Genomic DNA, 15,434 nt, shown 5'->3' with positions numbered 1-15,434 from the left:
TTTTTGCTTACTTCTGCTCCTTATGCTGTTACTCTGAGAAAAGAGTTGTACCTAAAACTCTGCACGTACATTCCTTATTTGGATAATTTTTGGATGCGGGCCTTTGAGTTTGATTTGCCCAATTTACCTATTAGAGCAGATTTGGACGCGACGGTTTTGTGCCTGCATTGCACATCATTTTGGATACAACGTATTCAATTTTTTCTTGTGTTTGAACTTTATGCTGGATGGTAGTATTGCTTTACGCTAAGGTGATGTTTAAGCTGCTTCAAATTTTTTCTTTTATCTGTTCTATTGTATTGGGTTTTGACAAGTCCACATTCACAATTGGCACCACCTTTATGTTGAATAGTACTACTCTTTTACCTAAGGTGATGTTTGATTTGCTAATTCCTTATATCACCAACACTACAGACTAATATTTTCCATTCAAGAGATTTTACATGGGCATTGAGCCTTTTGCATTCCAATATATTGGCACATTCTCTGTATTCTGAAATTTTCCCTAGAAAAGGAATGATCAGAATTTTCTAAAATGACTTTACACCCATACACTATATGCTTTTGCATTTTGAGGAAAAGCCTTAAATTTGCTCGTTCCATGATGCCTACAATGTGAGATGCTCATTTCTTCGTAATCCAACTTAACTACTAGTACACCAGCCACTTACCCCAAGGTCTCTGGTTCAAATTTCAAATCTTCCTCTGTCTGTCTTATAAGGCTTAGAGTCTCGCCTTGAACAAAGTAATAATAATAAAATGATAAATAAATAAAGGTCTATTTAACGTGCGTGCATTGGACACTGGTTAAGATGAATTTTAGGCGTTAGGCTTTTGCAAAAGGTAAGATTAATTAAGAAAAGTATATAAATACAACGGAAGATAATAATTATTAGTGTGTGTATATATATGATAGGTTAAATAAATTTTAACCTAATAATCAACCCCAAGTTAAACAAGTTGGCCTTGCTTAATGACTATGGGTTCGGCAGCTGTGGACTCCATGACCTCCGGAATGTCTGGCTGAAGAAATGCCCCCCTAACCTTAGATGGACCGATAAAATTTATTTTGAAGGTGCTAATTTTAACATATTTACACTGAATAAAATAGAACATTTTCAATTTTTAGCAAGGACAAAATTTAAATTTATGAAAAATACTTTTAAAACTTTTAAACTTTTGAGAGCGCCTTTATCACCAGTTATTTCTAGGGCTGCAACCGAGTCGAGTCGAGTCTAGTTTTTTGGCATAATCGAGTCGAATCTTGACTTAATTTTATCAAACTCGAACTCGATGAGCTGCCAATTTAAATCACGAGCTCGAGCTCGACTCAAATTCGAATAATTATTATAATTTTAAAAAATAAATAAAATAGTATTTTTTCTTAATAGATAATAAAATATTAGGGACATATATATAATTTCACTATTAAAATAAAAAATATATATATATATATATATATATATATATATATATATATATATATATATATATATATATATATATATCCTTGAGCTAATGAACTTAATATTTTTGAGTTCGAACTCGAGCTCGAATTCGATTTGACCAGTTCGAGCTTGACTCGAGCTCAATTTGAGCTTTGACTCGACCCCTCGCGAACGGCTCGATTCGTTTGCAACCCCAGTTATTCCTTTCTTTTTCTCTCTATCTTTTTTTTTTTTTGTGTGCTATAGTTTTTTGATCTTTCATTTATTCAATTCCTACCATTTTATTAATTGAGCATAAATATCCTGTGCCTTTCAAGGCTCGTACTAATATATTGTAAACACCCATGTGGAGATATTTTATTAGGTGGCTGCTGGAGTCTCGACACATATCTTAGTTCAAGATTTTAGGTTTATCTTTAGAAGATTTTGGACATCTGAATAACTCCAACATTTTTAAATAATTCATCTTAGCTATAAAGGCCTCCTAGTCATGACCCTTAGCTCGTGGATAATTTTCTTTATAATCTGCTATGAAGCTTAGCAAGTATGTAAAGAGCTTCGTACAGGTTTTTGGCAGAGTTGGTCCTCTTCGTTTTCTGGATCTTAAAATATGCTGAAGGCGAAGCAATTGACAAGTAATCTGAAGTTCTTGATGTATCTGTTTCTTGTTTTGCTTGTACTTGACATTCATTGTCATTTTTTCTTTTCCCTTTTCTTTTTCAGTAAACACCATTCACAAGAGTACGATTTTCCTATAGCTTTAGTTTTTTTTTTTAAGACTAAATTCCGAGTTTTACACAGGAGCTTAAGGTCTTTGGAGAAAAGTTGTATAGGTCAAAAGAGACAAAGGACATTTGGGAGGTCTTAAGATTCAAGATCAGTAACTGGATCTTAAGTGCTGAATTTCATAATTGATTTGGAAATTAAAAATTTTCACGTAGAAATGCAGGCAGATTTTATTCATCGAGTACAAATATTTTTTCCTCGTGAAAAGAGGGAAAAGGAAAGGGATGAGATTCAGCTAGCTTTACATGTATCTAATTTACTTTGCTGACATAAATCTATTCAAGAATTTGTCACTCCTGATCATTTTTCAACTTCTGAAAGAGGCCATGGAAAAGACTGTAGAATCTTGATGAATTCCACCACAACTTTGAAAGCATTATTAGCAGCAAGAGAAGTGTAAGCAGCAGCTAGCCTCATCAGATTGAGCAGAGCCACCCCCGGCCAAGTCGGAAAGTGCCCTCTAATAACTATGAAAGGCACCCTTTGCTGAACGCAAACGAGAGCCACTGCAGCACTTTCCATCTCCACAGGGCTCACATTAAACTTGTTTGTATATGAAGCTCCTATAAGCTACATTGTCCAAGTATATGCTGGCATTTAATTGTTCCTCTTTCAATAGTTGTCACCTTTGAAATTGGTTTCGAACATATTTATTTCAGACGAACTTGGTCCACTATAAAGGTCCAAAAACGAGTAAAATTAATAAAGATATGTATTAGAGTTTAGCTAATGGAGGAAAAGATACCAAGAATTGAGATTCTCATAAAAAAAAAATTAATAAGAAATCTCCATTTGAGTTTCATTAGCTTTTGGGAGGAAAAGAAGTCTATCTTTATGGATCTACATGTGACTTATTATTTGGAAATTTTCACTTTGTATGTACTGCTCTTTCTTTTCTTAATTTTGGGGTAAAGAAAAACTTCGCATTATTCCCGACCATAACTTTAGCATTATTAAGCTTGTCGTTTTGCAGTCGAGTAAATGGTCAATACTGCATGCTAAATAGTGACGGGTAGACGAGGGATGATTAGATTAGACAATGTATGTACGCTCAAGGTTTAGTAATATAATAAATAATATATAGGAGGAAGATTACTACTCCATATTCCCATTTCATATCCTATTTGACCATTTCCTGTTTACATCTCAATTCATGCACTGCACACTCTATTCGATTGTATTAGCACACACTTCATTTCCTTTAGGATAAGATTTAAAATAAAAATTAATTATCAACTTATTGTTTGAGTAAATCTTCATGAAAGTTGCCCAGAATGCTTCTGATTTGTCTGATTTTTTTTTGGCTGGAATTTTACTTGCATGACGATGGCATATAATGTGCTCAGTAAGAATGAAACTTGGATGTTTATGTACGTAGTGGATCCGTTTCAAGTAGATTTAGAATTACCAAACCTCAATAAGGTCCTAATTTGTTAGCTCAATTGATCAATTCTTGTGTCTTTGCGTGCAATGTACTATCTGCTTCTTCCGGGATTAGGGCAAAGATGATAACAACAGAAAGAAGCAAAATTTTCATCATGGCCGCCATCTTCACTATGCCAAAAATTGACAGGTGCCGAACCTGTGCAATAATAAATACCTACTCAAGAAAATTACAAATTTTGTATATAGCGGTGAGTAGGGTCGATTCCACAAGGAGCAGGTAGGAAATTATTTCTTTCCAAATTAGTAGAACGAAATTGGGGGATTTTCACTGGGAGGCAAACAAAAATAAAATAAAATAAAACAAACAAAATTCAAAACTAACTCACAAAGCACAATTCACTAAAAATAACAATTAATAAAAGTTCTACCCAAAGGATCAACTGCTCAGGCACGGTCCAATTAAATGCTCATCGATGCAAAGATATTTCACCCATTTATCACTAGGTTGGTTATAGCCATCAATAAGCTCTGACAACCAGCTCTTCCTTACTTTTTCGACAGTCAAGGTACGACCATTGACTGCTTCTCTAACCAGATAACAATCCTAGGTACGACCGTAGGAATTTAATTACCCAATTGCATTAAAGCTAGAAGAACCCAACCCTAACCAATAAACACGCTAAGAGGGTTTATTTAAATTAGATCTTGCGTTTCCCCATCATAAAGCCAATTATGGTGGTTGCCACGGGGTGTCAACTAAATGAACAATTACGGATTCTATTTAATTAACGTGGCAGTAGGCTATTAAATTAAATCAAATACCCGGCCGTTGATATTCAATTAATAAAATACCCATGAACAATTAATTCAGGAAACGCACGAATAGCAATTAATTGGAGGAAATAATGAAAATTCGGTTAGATCTCATAGATATTATGGACCGCGCCCTCGCGTCAACCTTTGGGTAGAGGAGGAAATTAGCCGCTCCTCATCGTGTCAATCCCGCGTGATTTAATTGAATTCATTCAATTAATTGCCGAAGAATTGGAAAAGATGAATTAACAAAGGAACGGCTGAAAAACCTTCGCTTCCCTTTGTTGGGTTTCGCGTTCGTACCCCTGGAGCGAAAGTAGAAGCAAAAGTCGAATAGGAAAAATTGTACAGAATTCGAAAGCAAAAGCTACAGCAGAGGAGAAAGTCTCCAATGTCTGACCCAGAGCCGCCGAAGAAACAAAAGAAAAATAAAAGCGTCTGACAAATCTCGGAAAAGAAGACTAAAGCTCAGGTATTGATCCCCTGATTCTGAATCTCCTTTTTCTTTTTATATGTAGCGCCGCCCAAGAGAAGTCAAGAAGAAAGCAAACGTCTGGCCCAATTGATTGCACAAAAGCTAGCTTTTGGAGTTTTAATCCCATGCTCCTCGCGGTTCACGTGGACCGCAGTCCGGCTTTCGGTTTCGTCCACCTTCCAAGGCGTGGCCACGCTCTGAAATGCAAGGTCTTCTGGAATTTTGCCTCGCAAGATCATTTTTTATGCCGACCACCTACAATTCACACAAATGTCGAATATGAGTGAAACTCCAGTTCTTAGCACCGTGAATAGTCAAAATTAGGACAGAATAACAGTCCAAAATACGCCAAATAACCGTTCTATCAAATCCCCCCACACCTAGACAATGCTTGCCCTCAAGCATTTCGGAGCTCAGAAGTACAACCAAGAGAGCAGAGGCCATGTAGTAGTCTATACTAACACAAGCATCTAGGGTCCCTGACAATATCACCAAAGGTAAAACACACCGGACATGTTGTAATTCAAAGAATATATATGAATACTAGAAACGCTCAATTCAACATCACGGAATGCCATTACCATAGGCTTGCACGTTTATCACATCTCCACCACTTAAAAGTGAACTAAACACATAAATCAAAGGGACTTTAATAGGGTTGTAATGGGGCTCAGGTGAAAGGCGGGTTAAGAAGGTATGGATAGGGGGTAAAGTGTCAAGAGAACGTCCGAAACTCACCAATAACCACAGTGCTCTACTGGAGGAGTTTCACTAACAATGCAGTTTCCATTTGATGTACACCCTGTACAAGTGCCCCAAGATATATATATATATATATATATATTTTTTTTTTTTTTTTTGAAACTGCTCGCAAGGCGTGGGCACGCCTTGTAGCCCATAGTCCTCTGGTCACGAGGTCTCTTCAGGATTTTTTTTTTTTTTTTTTTTTAAAGAGAAAGTCCTGTAAGGTGCGGGCACGCCCTGTAAGCCAAAGTCCTCTGGTCAGTGGCCTTTTTTCCAATTTCCCCTCCTTTACACAAAGATAGCATCATATAGCTCCTAATCTAACAGCACTTTCAACCCCAAATTCGTTTGCTTTGCGCAAATGATGGATTTCAGACATCTCTTGACAACACAGGGGTAAACAAGAAAGTTTAAAGAGGTTTCGGGTTAACAAACACGGATAACAACCAAAAGCGAAGGATAAAAGTTCAAATTGGTTCACTATTGGGAAATAAGATGAGGGCTTGGTTTTAGATAGCTAAAGAGAGTTAAATTCTAAATGCCCTTATCATTTCAAATGCATCCAATTCATCAAAATGCGGTCTTGACATGTACAAAATAGCAAGTTCTAGAATGTTCAAACCATGTGCGATACCCACTCAATCAAACAAAATAGAGCAAACAAGAATAATATGCTCAAGTAAGGCTCAAAAGCTCCCCAAAAGTTACAAAAATGGGTGAATTCCAGCATACTCAACATTCAATGACATTGCCAAGGGAAACAAAATGCACAGCCAGTATATACGACCATATACCCACTCACTTTGATTATGTCATTCATCACAGCAACATGCCCCAACACTAACAAGCATAGAAATAACCAAAAACCGACTAACTACAATGTTTTTCTTTTTTTTTTTCCATTCATCCCATGTTATATTTTTTTTTTTTTTTGAGTAATCAAAGCAAAAAGAACTAATGAAAAAACAGAACTAATGGAAGCCACTCCCCCCACACCTAAGACCTACATTGTCCTCAATGTAGAAGAGACAAAATAAAGTAATAGGAGGAAAGAAGAGAAACTTCCCTGGCTCCGGGGGGGAAAATGAGATACTAAGGCGGAGGGGGGGTGAGGCGGGGTGAATCCAATGTGAGTGAAGAAGGCCGCCTGATTCTCTGTTTGAATGCGGACGGCGGGCGGCGTGGTCAAGACTGGGAGAAAAATTATTGGAGCTTAGGCAGAAGGAGTTTGGAAGGATTGTCCAAGACTAGTCAAAGAAGAAGGGAAAGTGGAAGGAGTAGGGTCTTGGTCAAACTTTTTTTTTTTTTTTTTTTTCGCTATCGGAGGGGTTGGAAAGCGTGGGCACGCCTTGGAGGACATTCGCTTCTGCCCACCACATGCAAATAACGTCCAAACGAATTTTTTTTTTTTTTTTTTTGCAAGGCGTGAGCACGCCTTGTAACCCCTACTCTTCTGTCCAACACCACAAAAGCAACCAAAACATTAAGATAAAACTGAAAAATCATAAAGTAAGGTAAAATGATCACAACTAATATTGTAATCCTTGGGTTGCCTCCCAAGTAGCGCCTTTCTTTTTCGTCTTTGGCTAGACACAGCACCACTCTTCAGTCTGGATGTAATTGAATTTTCCTTGTAATTGGTGGCCCTCCTCCAGGATCCACATGGCCATTGAGTGCAACTTTTTTCCTAAATTTTCTCTCCATTTTTACCTCATGAATTGCTTTCACCCTATAGGACTTGTTCGCAGCAACCTTGGATTTACCCCTATAAGCAAACTTAGAAAATTCTTGCACAGAGGGATTAGTGGTATACATAGCAAACACAGAATGAGAGTTAACAGGATGTTTCATTGTATCAAAAATATTAAAGTGGACTATTTCTCCATCAAATTCCATCGTGAGAGTACCCTTACTAACGTCAATTTTAGTCTGGGCAGTACTCAAAAATGGTCTTCTTAATATAATGGGTGATGGATTTGGGGCACTTCTATCATCCATGTAAAGCACATAAAAATCAGCAGGAAAAATTAATCCATCTACTTGCACTAAAACATCCTCAACTATCCCATCCGGATAAGCACATGTACGATCAGCCAATTGAATTATTATCCCCGTTTCTTTTAAAGGTCCTAAATTTAGGGAATCATAGATTGATTTAGGCATCACATTAATAGAAGCTCCTAAATCTATCATGGCATTTTTTATGCTAGAATGACCAATCTTACAGGGGATAGCAAACATACCTGGATCTCCGCATTTGGGTGGGAGTTTCCTCTGAAGTACAGCTGATACATTCTCTCCCACCATCACTCTTTCATCACCCCTTAGCTTTCTTTTGTTAACGCACAAGTCTTTCAAGAACTTTGCGTACTTGGGTACCTGCTTGATCGCGTCCAATAGGGGGATGCTTACTTGAATTTTGCGGAACACATCCAGGATTTCTTTTTCCTTCTCTGCCCTCTTTGTCTTTTCCAACCTGCAAGGAAAAGGAGGTAAGTTAGATTTAACAGTGGGCGGAGAAGTGAAGGTTACCTTAGGATCCTTGAGAATACGCCTTTCCTCTTCAATTTCCTTCTCTATCTCCTCTTCACTTTTGCTTTTTGAACTTTCCACTTTAGGCCCTTCCAGTTCCTTACCACTCCTCAGCGTCATGGCACTTACATTCCTGGGATTTACTTCAGGTTGTGAGGGTAACTTTCCATAAGCGTGGGACTCCAAGCGATTGATGGCAGTTGCCATTTGGCTTATTCGAGCCTCCATATCCTTCATGCCTGCTTTTGTGTCCTGCTGGAACTGAGTGGTGCTCATGGTTAAGACTCTAGTTTCTTGCTGGAGTTGAGCCATATTTGTGGTCAATGACCTGGTCTCTTGCTGGAGCTGAGTGGTGGTCGTGACGAGTTGAGTGGTAGTCGTGGCCAAACTCTTGACAATTTCTTCCAAAGAACTCCCTGAGCTTGAGGACGAGGGTTGAGACTTATGTTGCCAAGGTTGCTGAAAACCTGGAGGCCGATTAGAGAATGCATTTTGTGGCCTACTACCATAACTGAAATTGGGGTGATCTCTCCAACCAGGGTTGTACGTGTTGGAGTATGGGTCGTACGGTCTTTGAGGCGCGGGCACGCCTCCAGCCATGTTCACTTGTTCAGCTCCATCCTCTTGCAACATAGGGCATGAGTCAGTGGGGTGGTCCATGCTAGTGCATATTCCACACACCTTCGCTCGCGGCGCGTCTCTCATAGCTAATTGCCTAACAACTGACGTCAATTCTGACATTTGCTGCTGTAAGGATGAAATCTCTACCTCGTTGACTCTACGGGGAGGGTTGCTCTCACGGAAGCCAAATTGCTGGGAGTTCTCTGCCATGGCTTCGATGAGCTCCCACGCTTCCCTTGGTGTCTTGTTTGCCAGTGCTCCCCCACTTGCAGCGTCGATGATACTCCTATCGGTTGATTGGAGCCCTTCGTAGAAGTATTGGATTAACAGTTGCTCACTAATTTGATGCTGCGGGCATCTAGTGCACAACTTGTTAAACCTTTCCCAGTAGTCGTACAAGGACTCACCGGGGTATTGTTTAATGCCGCAGATCTCCTTCCTCAAACTCGCAGCCCGGGATGCAGGGAAGAATTTTTCCAAGAATTTCTTTTTCAGCTGCGCCCATGTGGTAATACTACCTGCTGGTAGGTAGTACAGCCAATCTTTAGCTGCATCTTTTAGAGAGAACGGGAAGGCTCTCAGTCTAATTTGCTCTTCAGTGACCCCAGGAGGTTTCATACTAAAGCAGACCACCTCGAACTCCTTTACGTGCTTGTGGGGTTCTTCGCCAGAGAGACCATGGAAAGAGGGTAAGAGTTGAATTAATCCCGACTTCAGTTCGAAAGCGGTATTCTCAGCCAAAGCGGGGAATGTGATGCATAAGGGCTGGTGAGTCAGCTCCGGGGCAGCCAGCTCCCTCAATGTTTGGTTGTTGGCCATGCTTACTTCGTCTTCCGCTGACTCGTTTGCAGCAAATAAGTGCCCTTCTTTTTGCCTCTTGGTCTCTTGCCTCTGCCTACGCGCTGCCTTCTCTACCTCAGGATCGTATACCAATTCACCTGTGCGAGAAGAACGGGGCATAAACTAGCAAAAATACCAAGAAGAATAAAATAAAATAAAAACTGAATTTAAAAAGAAACAAATAATCCAAACGCCAACTCCCCGGCAACGGCGCCAAAAATTGACAGGTGCCGAACCTGTGCAATAATAAATACCTACTCAAGAAAATTACAAATTTTGTATATAGCGGTGAGTAGGGTCGATTCCACAGGGAGCAGGTAGGAAATTATTTCTTTCCAAATTAGTAGAACGAAATTGGGGGATTTTCACTGGGAGGCAAACAAAAATAAAATAAAATAAAACAAACAAAATTCAAAACTAACTCACAAAGCACAATTCACTAAAAATAACAATTAATAAAAGTTCTACCCAAAGGATCAACTGCTCAGGCACGGTCCAATTAAATGTTCATCGATGCAAAGATATTTCACCCATTTATCACTAGGTTGGTTATAGCCATCAATAAGCTCTGACAACCAGCTCTTCCTTACTTTTTCGACAGTCAAGGTACGACCATTGACTGATTCTCTAACCAGATAACAACCCTAGGTATGACCGTAGGAATTTAATTACCCAATTGCATTAAAGCTAGAAGAACCCAACCCTAACCAATAAACACGCTAAGAGGGTTTATTTAAATTAGATCTTGCGTTTCCCCATCATAAAGCCAATTATGGTGGTTGCCACGGGGTGTCAACTAAATGAACAATTACGGATTCTATTTAATTAACGTGGCAGTAGGCTATTAAATTAAATCAAATACCCGGCCGTTGATATTCAATTAATAAAATACCCATGAACAATTAATTCAGGAAACGCACGAATAGCAATTAATTGGAGGAAATAATGAAGATTCGGTTAGATCTCACAGATATTATGGACCGCGCCCTCGCGTCAACCTTTGGGTAGAGGAGGAAATTAGCCACTCCTCATCGTGTCAATCCCGCGTGATTTAATTGAATTCATTCAATTAATTGCCGAAGAATTGGAAAAGATGAATTAACAAAGGAACGGCTGAAAAACCTTCGCTTCCCTTTGTTGGGTTTCGCGTTCGTACCCCTGGAGCGAAAGTAGAAGCAAAAGTCGAATAGGAAAAATTGTACAGAATTCGAAAGCAAAAGCTACAGCAGAGGAGAAAGTCTCCAATGTCTGACCCAGAGCCGCCGAAGAAACAAAAGAAAAATAAAAGCGTCTGACAAATCTCGGAAAAGAAGACTAAAGCTCAGGTATTGATCCCCTGATTCTGAATCTCCTTTTTCTTTTTATATGTAGCGCCGCCCAAGAGAAGTCAAGAAGAAAGCAAACGTCTGGCCCAATTGATTGCACAAAAGCTAGCTTTTGGAGTTTTAATCCCATGCTCCTCGCGGTTCACGTGGACCGCAGTCCGGCTTTCGGTTTCGTCCACCTTCCAAGGCGTGGCCACGCTCTGAAATGCAAGGTCTTCTGGAATTTTGCCTCGCAAGATCATTTTTTATGCCGACCACCTACAATTCACACAAATGTCGAATATGAGTGAAACTCCAGTTCTTAGCACCGTGAATAGTCAAAATTAGGACAGAATAACAGTCCAAAATACGCCAAATAACCGTTCTATCAACTATGCACTCATGTTTTTGAATAGTTTTGGGAGCAAGTGTGAGAGAAAAAGCAGGAGACTTACTAATCATTATATAGGAAAATGGATTTTTAATTTTTAATTATATATTTTTTTGTACAAAATAATACAAACTAATCATGTCTTTCATGGAACTTACAATATAATTGTGAACAAATTTAACGATAATGTTTGGTTTCTTGTACACCTCTATTTTCCTACTATTAATGCTTGTCATTTGGTCTAGTAGATATTCATGGGGTGTGTAAGTATTGTCACCCTAAATTTAACTTACATGAATAAGTTGAAACTGCGTTATGGGATGCCTGTGCACTTATCGTGCCTTGGTCGGGTTGGGGCGCCGGGTTCGGGCCATAGGGGATTAGTCGAGTCTCGTAAGAATTGATTCGAACACCCATGCGTCAACAAAAAAAAAAAAAGAATAAGTTGAATCTGTTCCCTTCAGGCTATCTATTTGATTTATAAATCTTTAGGTTTTACGTTACTTGTACTTTTACAACGTATCAAATTATAATAATTCATAGTTTGTGAAAGTATAAAATCAAAACCCACAAGTTACCTTAGCATATGAAGAAATCGGAATGCAAATTTAATATACAGAAAAGTGATTCATCTACGCAAGACAAAAAGTTACGTAAGATTCGAAAGTGTTTTTCCAACGTCGGATCATTTTGTCCTTGAAAGATAGTGAAGCGACAAAGAAGAAGAAAGACGCAGACAAGAAGTGACCTGCGAGCATTTGAATATGTAAAGCGAGTGACAAGTTGTTAGGAAATTGGTTTTATCCAAGTTTCTTATTTTGCGTGTAAGTAACTAGCTTTTTAATTATTTTAATTATTTTCTTATTTATATGAATTTAGAAATTAGGAGTTATTTTTTTATTTTATATAAGATTAAGAATTAGTAATTATTTCCTATTATTACTTAAGTATTAGTCAAGTAATGTAACTTATAAATAAGTAGAGGTATTCATGCTTGTGCTTGTTTTTCGTTAAATTATTGTATTCTTGATTTCTCAATAGTCTTGTATTCTGCGCTTAGATCCCAACACAAGTAACATCAAGATTAAATTGCCTAATTGGTTGTTAAACTATTATTTTTGTACACTTTTGACTCTTAAACTATATTGTGTATTGTTTAAACCTTTGAACAAATTAATATATAAACTTTTGGCCCTTCTATTAATTTCTGCTATTTGACCTTATAAACTTTTGGCCCTTCAAACAATTTTTGCTTTTTGACCTAATAGAATGGAGGGAAAAAATTGTCCTTCAATGAAAAAGAAATGACAAGAAGATGAGTAAAAAGATCAGATCACTATAATTCTATTATTATTGAATCTCCCAAAAATTAGGACTAAAGGATGAAATAACCTGCAAAGAAGAAGAGGAAAAAGAGCCAAAAGTTCGTCATTTTTTATTTTTTTTTGGAGGGACAAAATTGATTCTCCATTCCGTCAGGTCAAATAGTAGAAACAAAAGGGCCAAAACCTTGTATGTTAACTTGTTTAAGCCCTTAAGCGATATATAGTATAGTTTAGGGGCAAAAGTGTATAAAAGTGATAGTTTAGGAGCTGGTTGGAAAATTTACTCTAACATAAAATATTATTTGCAGAAAACTTTCGAAAGTGCCTCGGGAAATAATGCAACACTCACATAACTCATTGAAAAAATCAAAGATCACTGCAAACCTTTTACTTAAGAGAAGTGAATATAAGTTATAGTGCAATTGAGCAGAATACCTTTACAGATTTTCATCTTAAGTTTGCTGTTGCCATCTGAGCTACACAGAAAAGTATTGCTGAAGGTACGTCATAATTCCCTCGTGTCTCTCTGATTGTTTTACTTCCTAATTTTTTTTTTTTTTTACATTTTTCTAAGAGTGTATTGAGAGCAAATTATTGCTTCTGTGTTTTGTGGACCCCTTTCTTTTGTCTTTTATCAATGATTTACGTTTAGGTCTACCTCGTTTATCACGTGGTTTGGTCATTTCTAAATAAATTTGTCAATCCTCATGTCACGTCTTTGTTGTTGCAATAAACTTCCAAACCCGTGATTTTTTAAAGGTAAAATATAAAAAAACTCCCTGTGATTTGTTAAATGTATAATTTAATTCCCTCAGATTTGAAAATTTATACTACAACTCTCTGTGATTTCAACTAAATTAAAAACTGAATGGATCTAATCTAACGGGTGTATGTGAAAAATGCTTTTCGTTTAATTTTTAATTTAGTCAAAATCACAGGAAACTATAGTGTAGTTTTTTAAATTAGAGGGAATTAAGTTGAATATTTGAAAAATCACAAGTTTATATATACAGAAGCATTATTGACATTTCACGTGCAACCGTTAGATTGGATGTTTCCATCCAATTTTTAATTTAGTTGAAACTATAGGGAGTTATAGTGTAGGTTTCTAAATCAGAGAGTTAATTATACATTTGACAAACCTCAGGGAGTTTTTTTTTTTTTTTGGTATTTTACCCCTTTTTTAAGCTACATGCTTTCTTTTATCTTTATACACTAGATTTTCCTCAATTGCGTAAAAATTAAAAAGGAGTACTTAAATATGTTAATGACCACATACTCTAGGTTGAAACGAAAAATCAGTTAATAAATAGGTTATAGGAGCAATGTCACGAAAATGAGTCCTTTCATTTAGAATTAAATTATTTATACCTATAACCAATTTAACATTAAAACCTTTTCTTTCTTTTATTTATTTTTCAAACTATCACAAAAGTTTCAAATTCCTGACTAAGGTTTCTTGAACTACATTTGTTATGCTGAATTGACCCCCAAACACATGCATTAATAAGTACAAATCTATCTTTTTAAGTGTTAATGTTATTGTTCGTCAAAGTATCTTAACCTAAAGGGTAAAATATATATAACTTCCTTGTGGTTTCATTTATTGCCATATGATCCCCTAACATTTTAAAATATCCATTTTACTCCTCTATAGTTTTATGTGAAGTGAATAGCTTTATGTAATGTCCTTAGTTGAAATACTAATAGTATTCTTTCTTAAATGGTAAATCAATTGACCACTTAACCATCTTATATAAAAGAATAGAAAGAGTACATGAATAAATATAAAAATCATAGGGGGTAAAATGGATATTTATACAAACTATAAGGGGATTATATGAATATTAAGATTTTATCACAAGCGCTTTTAAAGTGTGTTTAGTGTAAATGCTATAATTGATTATGCATTCTGTCTATTTTTCACTTTATATAAAATCACGGGAAATTATGTAGCTATCTTAAACCTTACGGGTGGTCGTTTAGCATTATATAAAATTGCATAGGATAATAAGCAATTTACACTTCCTTCGTCCCAAAAATTGGGACGTTTTTCGAGAGTAGCACTTGTTATTCACAGTCAAATGGTGGGCTGCACTTTTCGTATTCTTCCTGTCTTACCCATTGTTTGAACACGGAAATAGCCAGCTAAAAACAAAAGGTCAGAGGACTTGTGAAAGTGTGCACTTGTTATAGTGGGTCATATGTAATTGTTTGTTATTAATTGATGAAATCTTATCCTTATTATTAAGGGTACGAAAGAAAAATAGTATTGAAAGTTGTTTGATTTTTATCATGAGACTTTTATTTTGGGACGATAAAAAAGTGAAAATATGGCATTAATAATGGGATGAAGGGAGTATTATTTTATAAAGCTATGGGTTTTTTTTCCTCCCAATTATTTTCTACGTAACTCTCTAATCTTGATGTCAATGCCCATAGCTTTCTACCCCAAAAAAAAAAAGTTGATGACCGATTTGTTGGGAATATGGTGATTGCCTGGAGATGTGGTTCAGATTACAACTTTCACGTTTGATACAAATAAAAAATTTCAGTAGTGGTAGTAGGTGCAATAATGTAAAAGTATTCAATGACTACTAGCAGTCTTTGATTTTTGAGAATCCAGTAGTTTAACCAATCAAATTTGTTCACATATGCTTAATCTAAACAGGGAGAGTTACATCTACTTGTGGTTTATGGTCCCCTATGCTTTTCAGGGATTTTTCTTGAATAAATATTTTTGCTTTTTTTTAATAAGTCACTTGTATT

This window comes from Coffea arabica, chromosome 8e (assembly GCF_036785885.1).
Source record: "Coffea arabica cultivar ET-39 chromosome 8e, Coffea Arabica ET-39 HiFi, whole genome shotgun sequence".
Classification (NCBI taxonomy): domain Eukaryota; kingdom Viridiplantae; phylum Streptophyta; class Magnoliopsida; order Gentianales; family Rubiaceae; genus Coffea; species Coffea arabica.
This window is presented reverse-complemented; position numbering follows the sequence as displayed.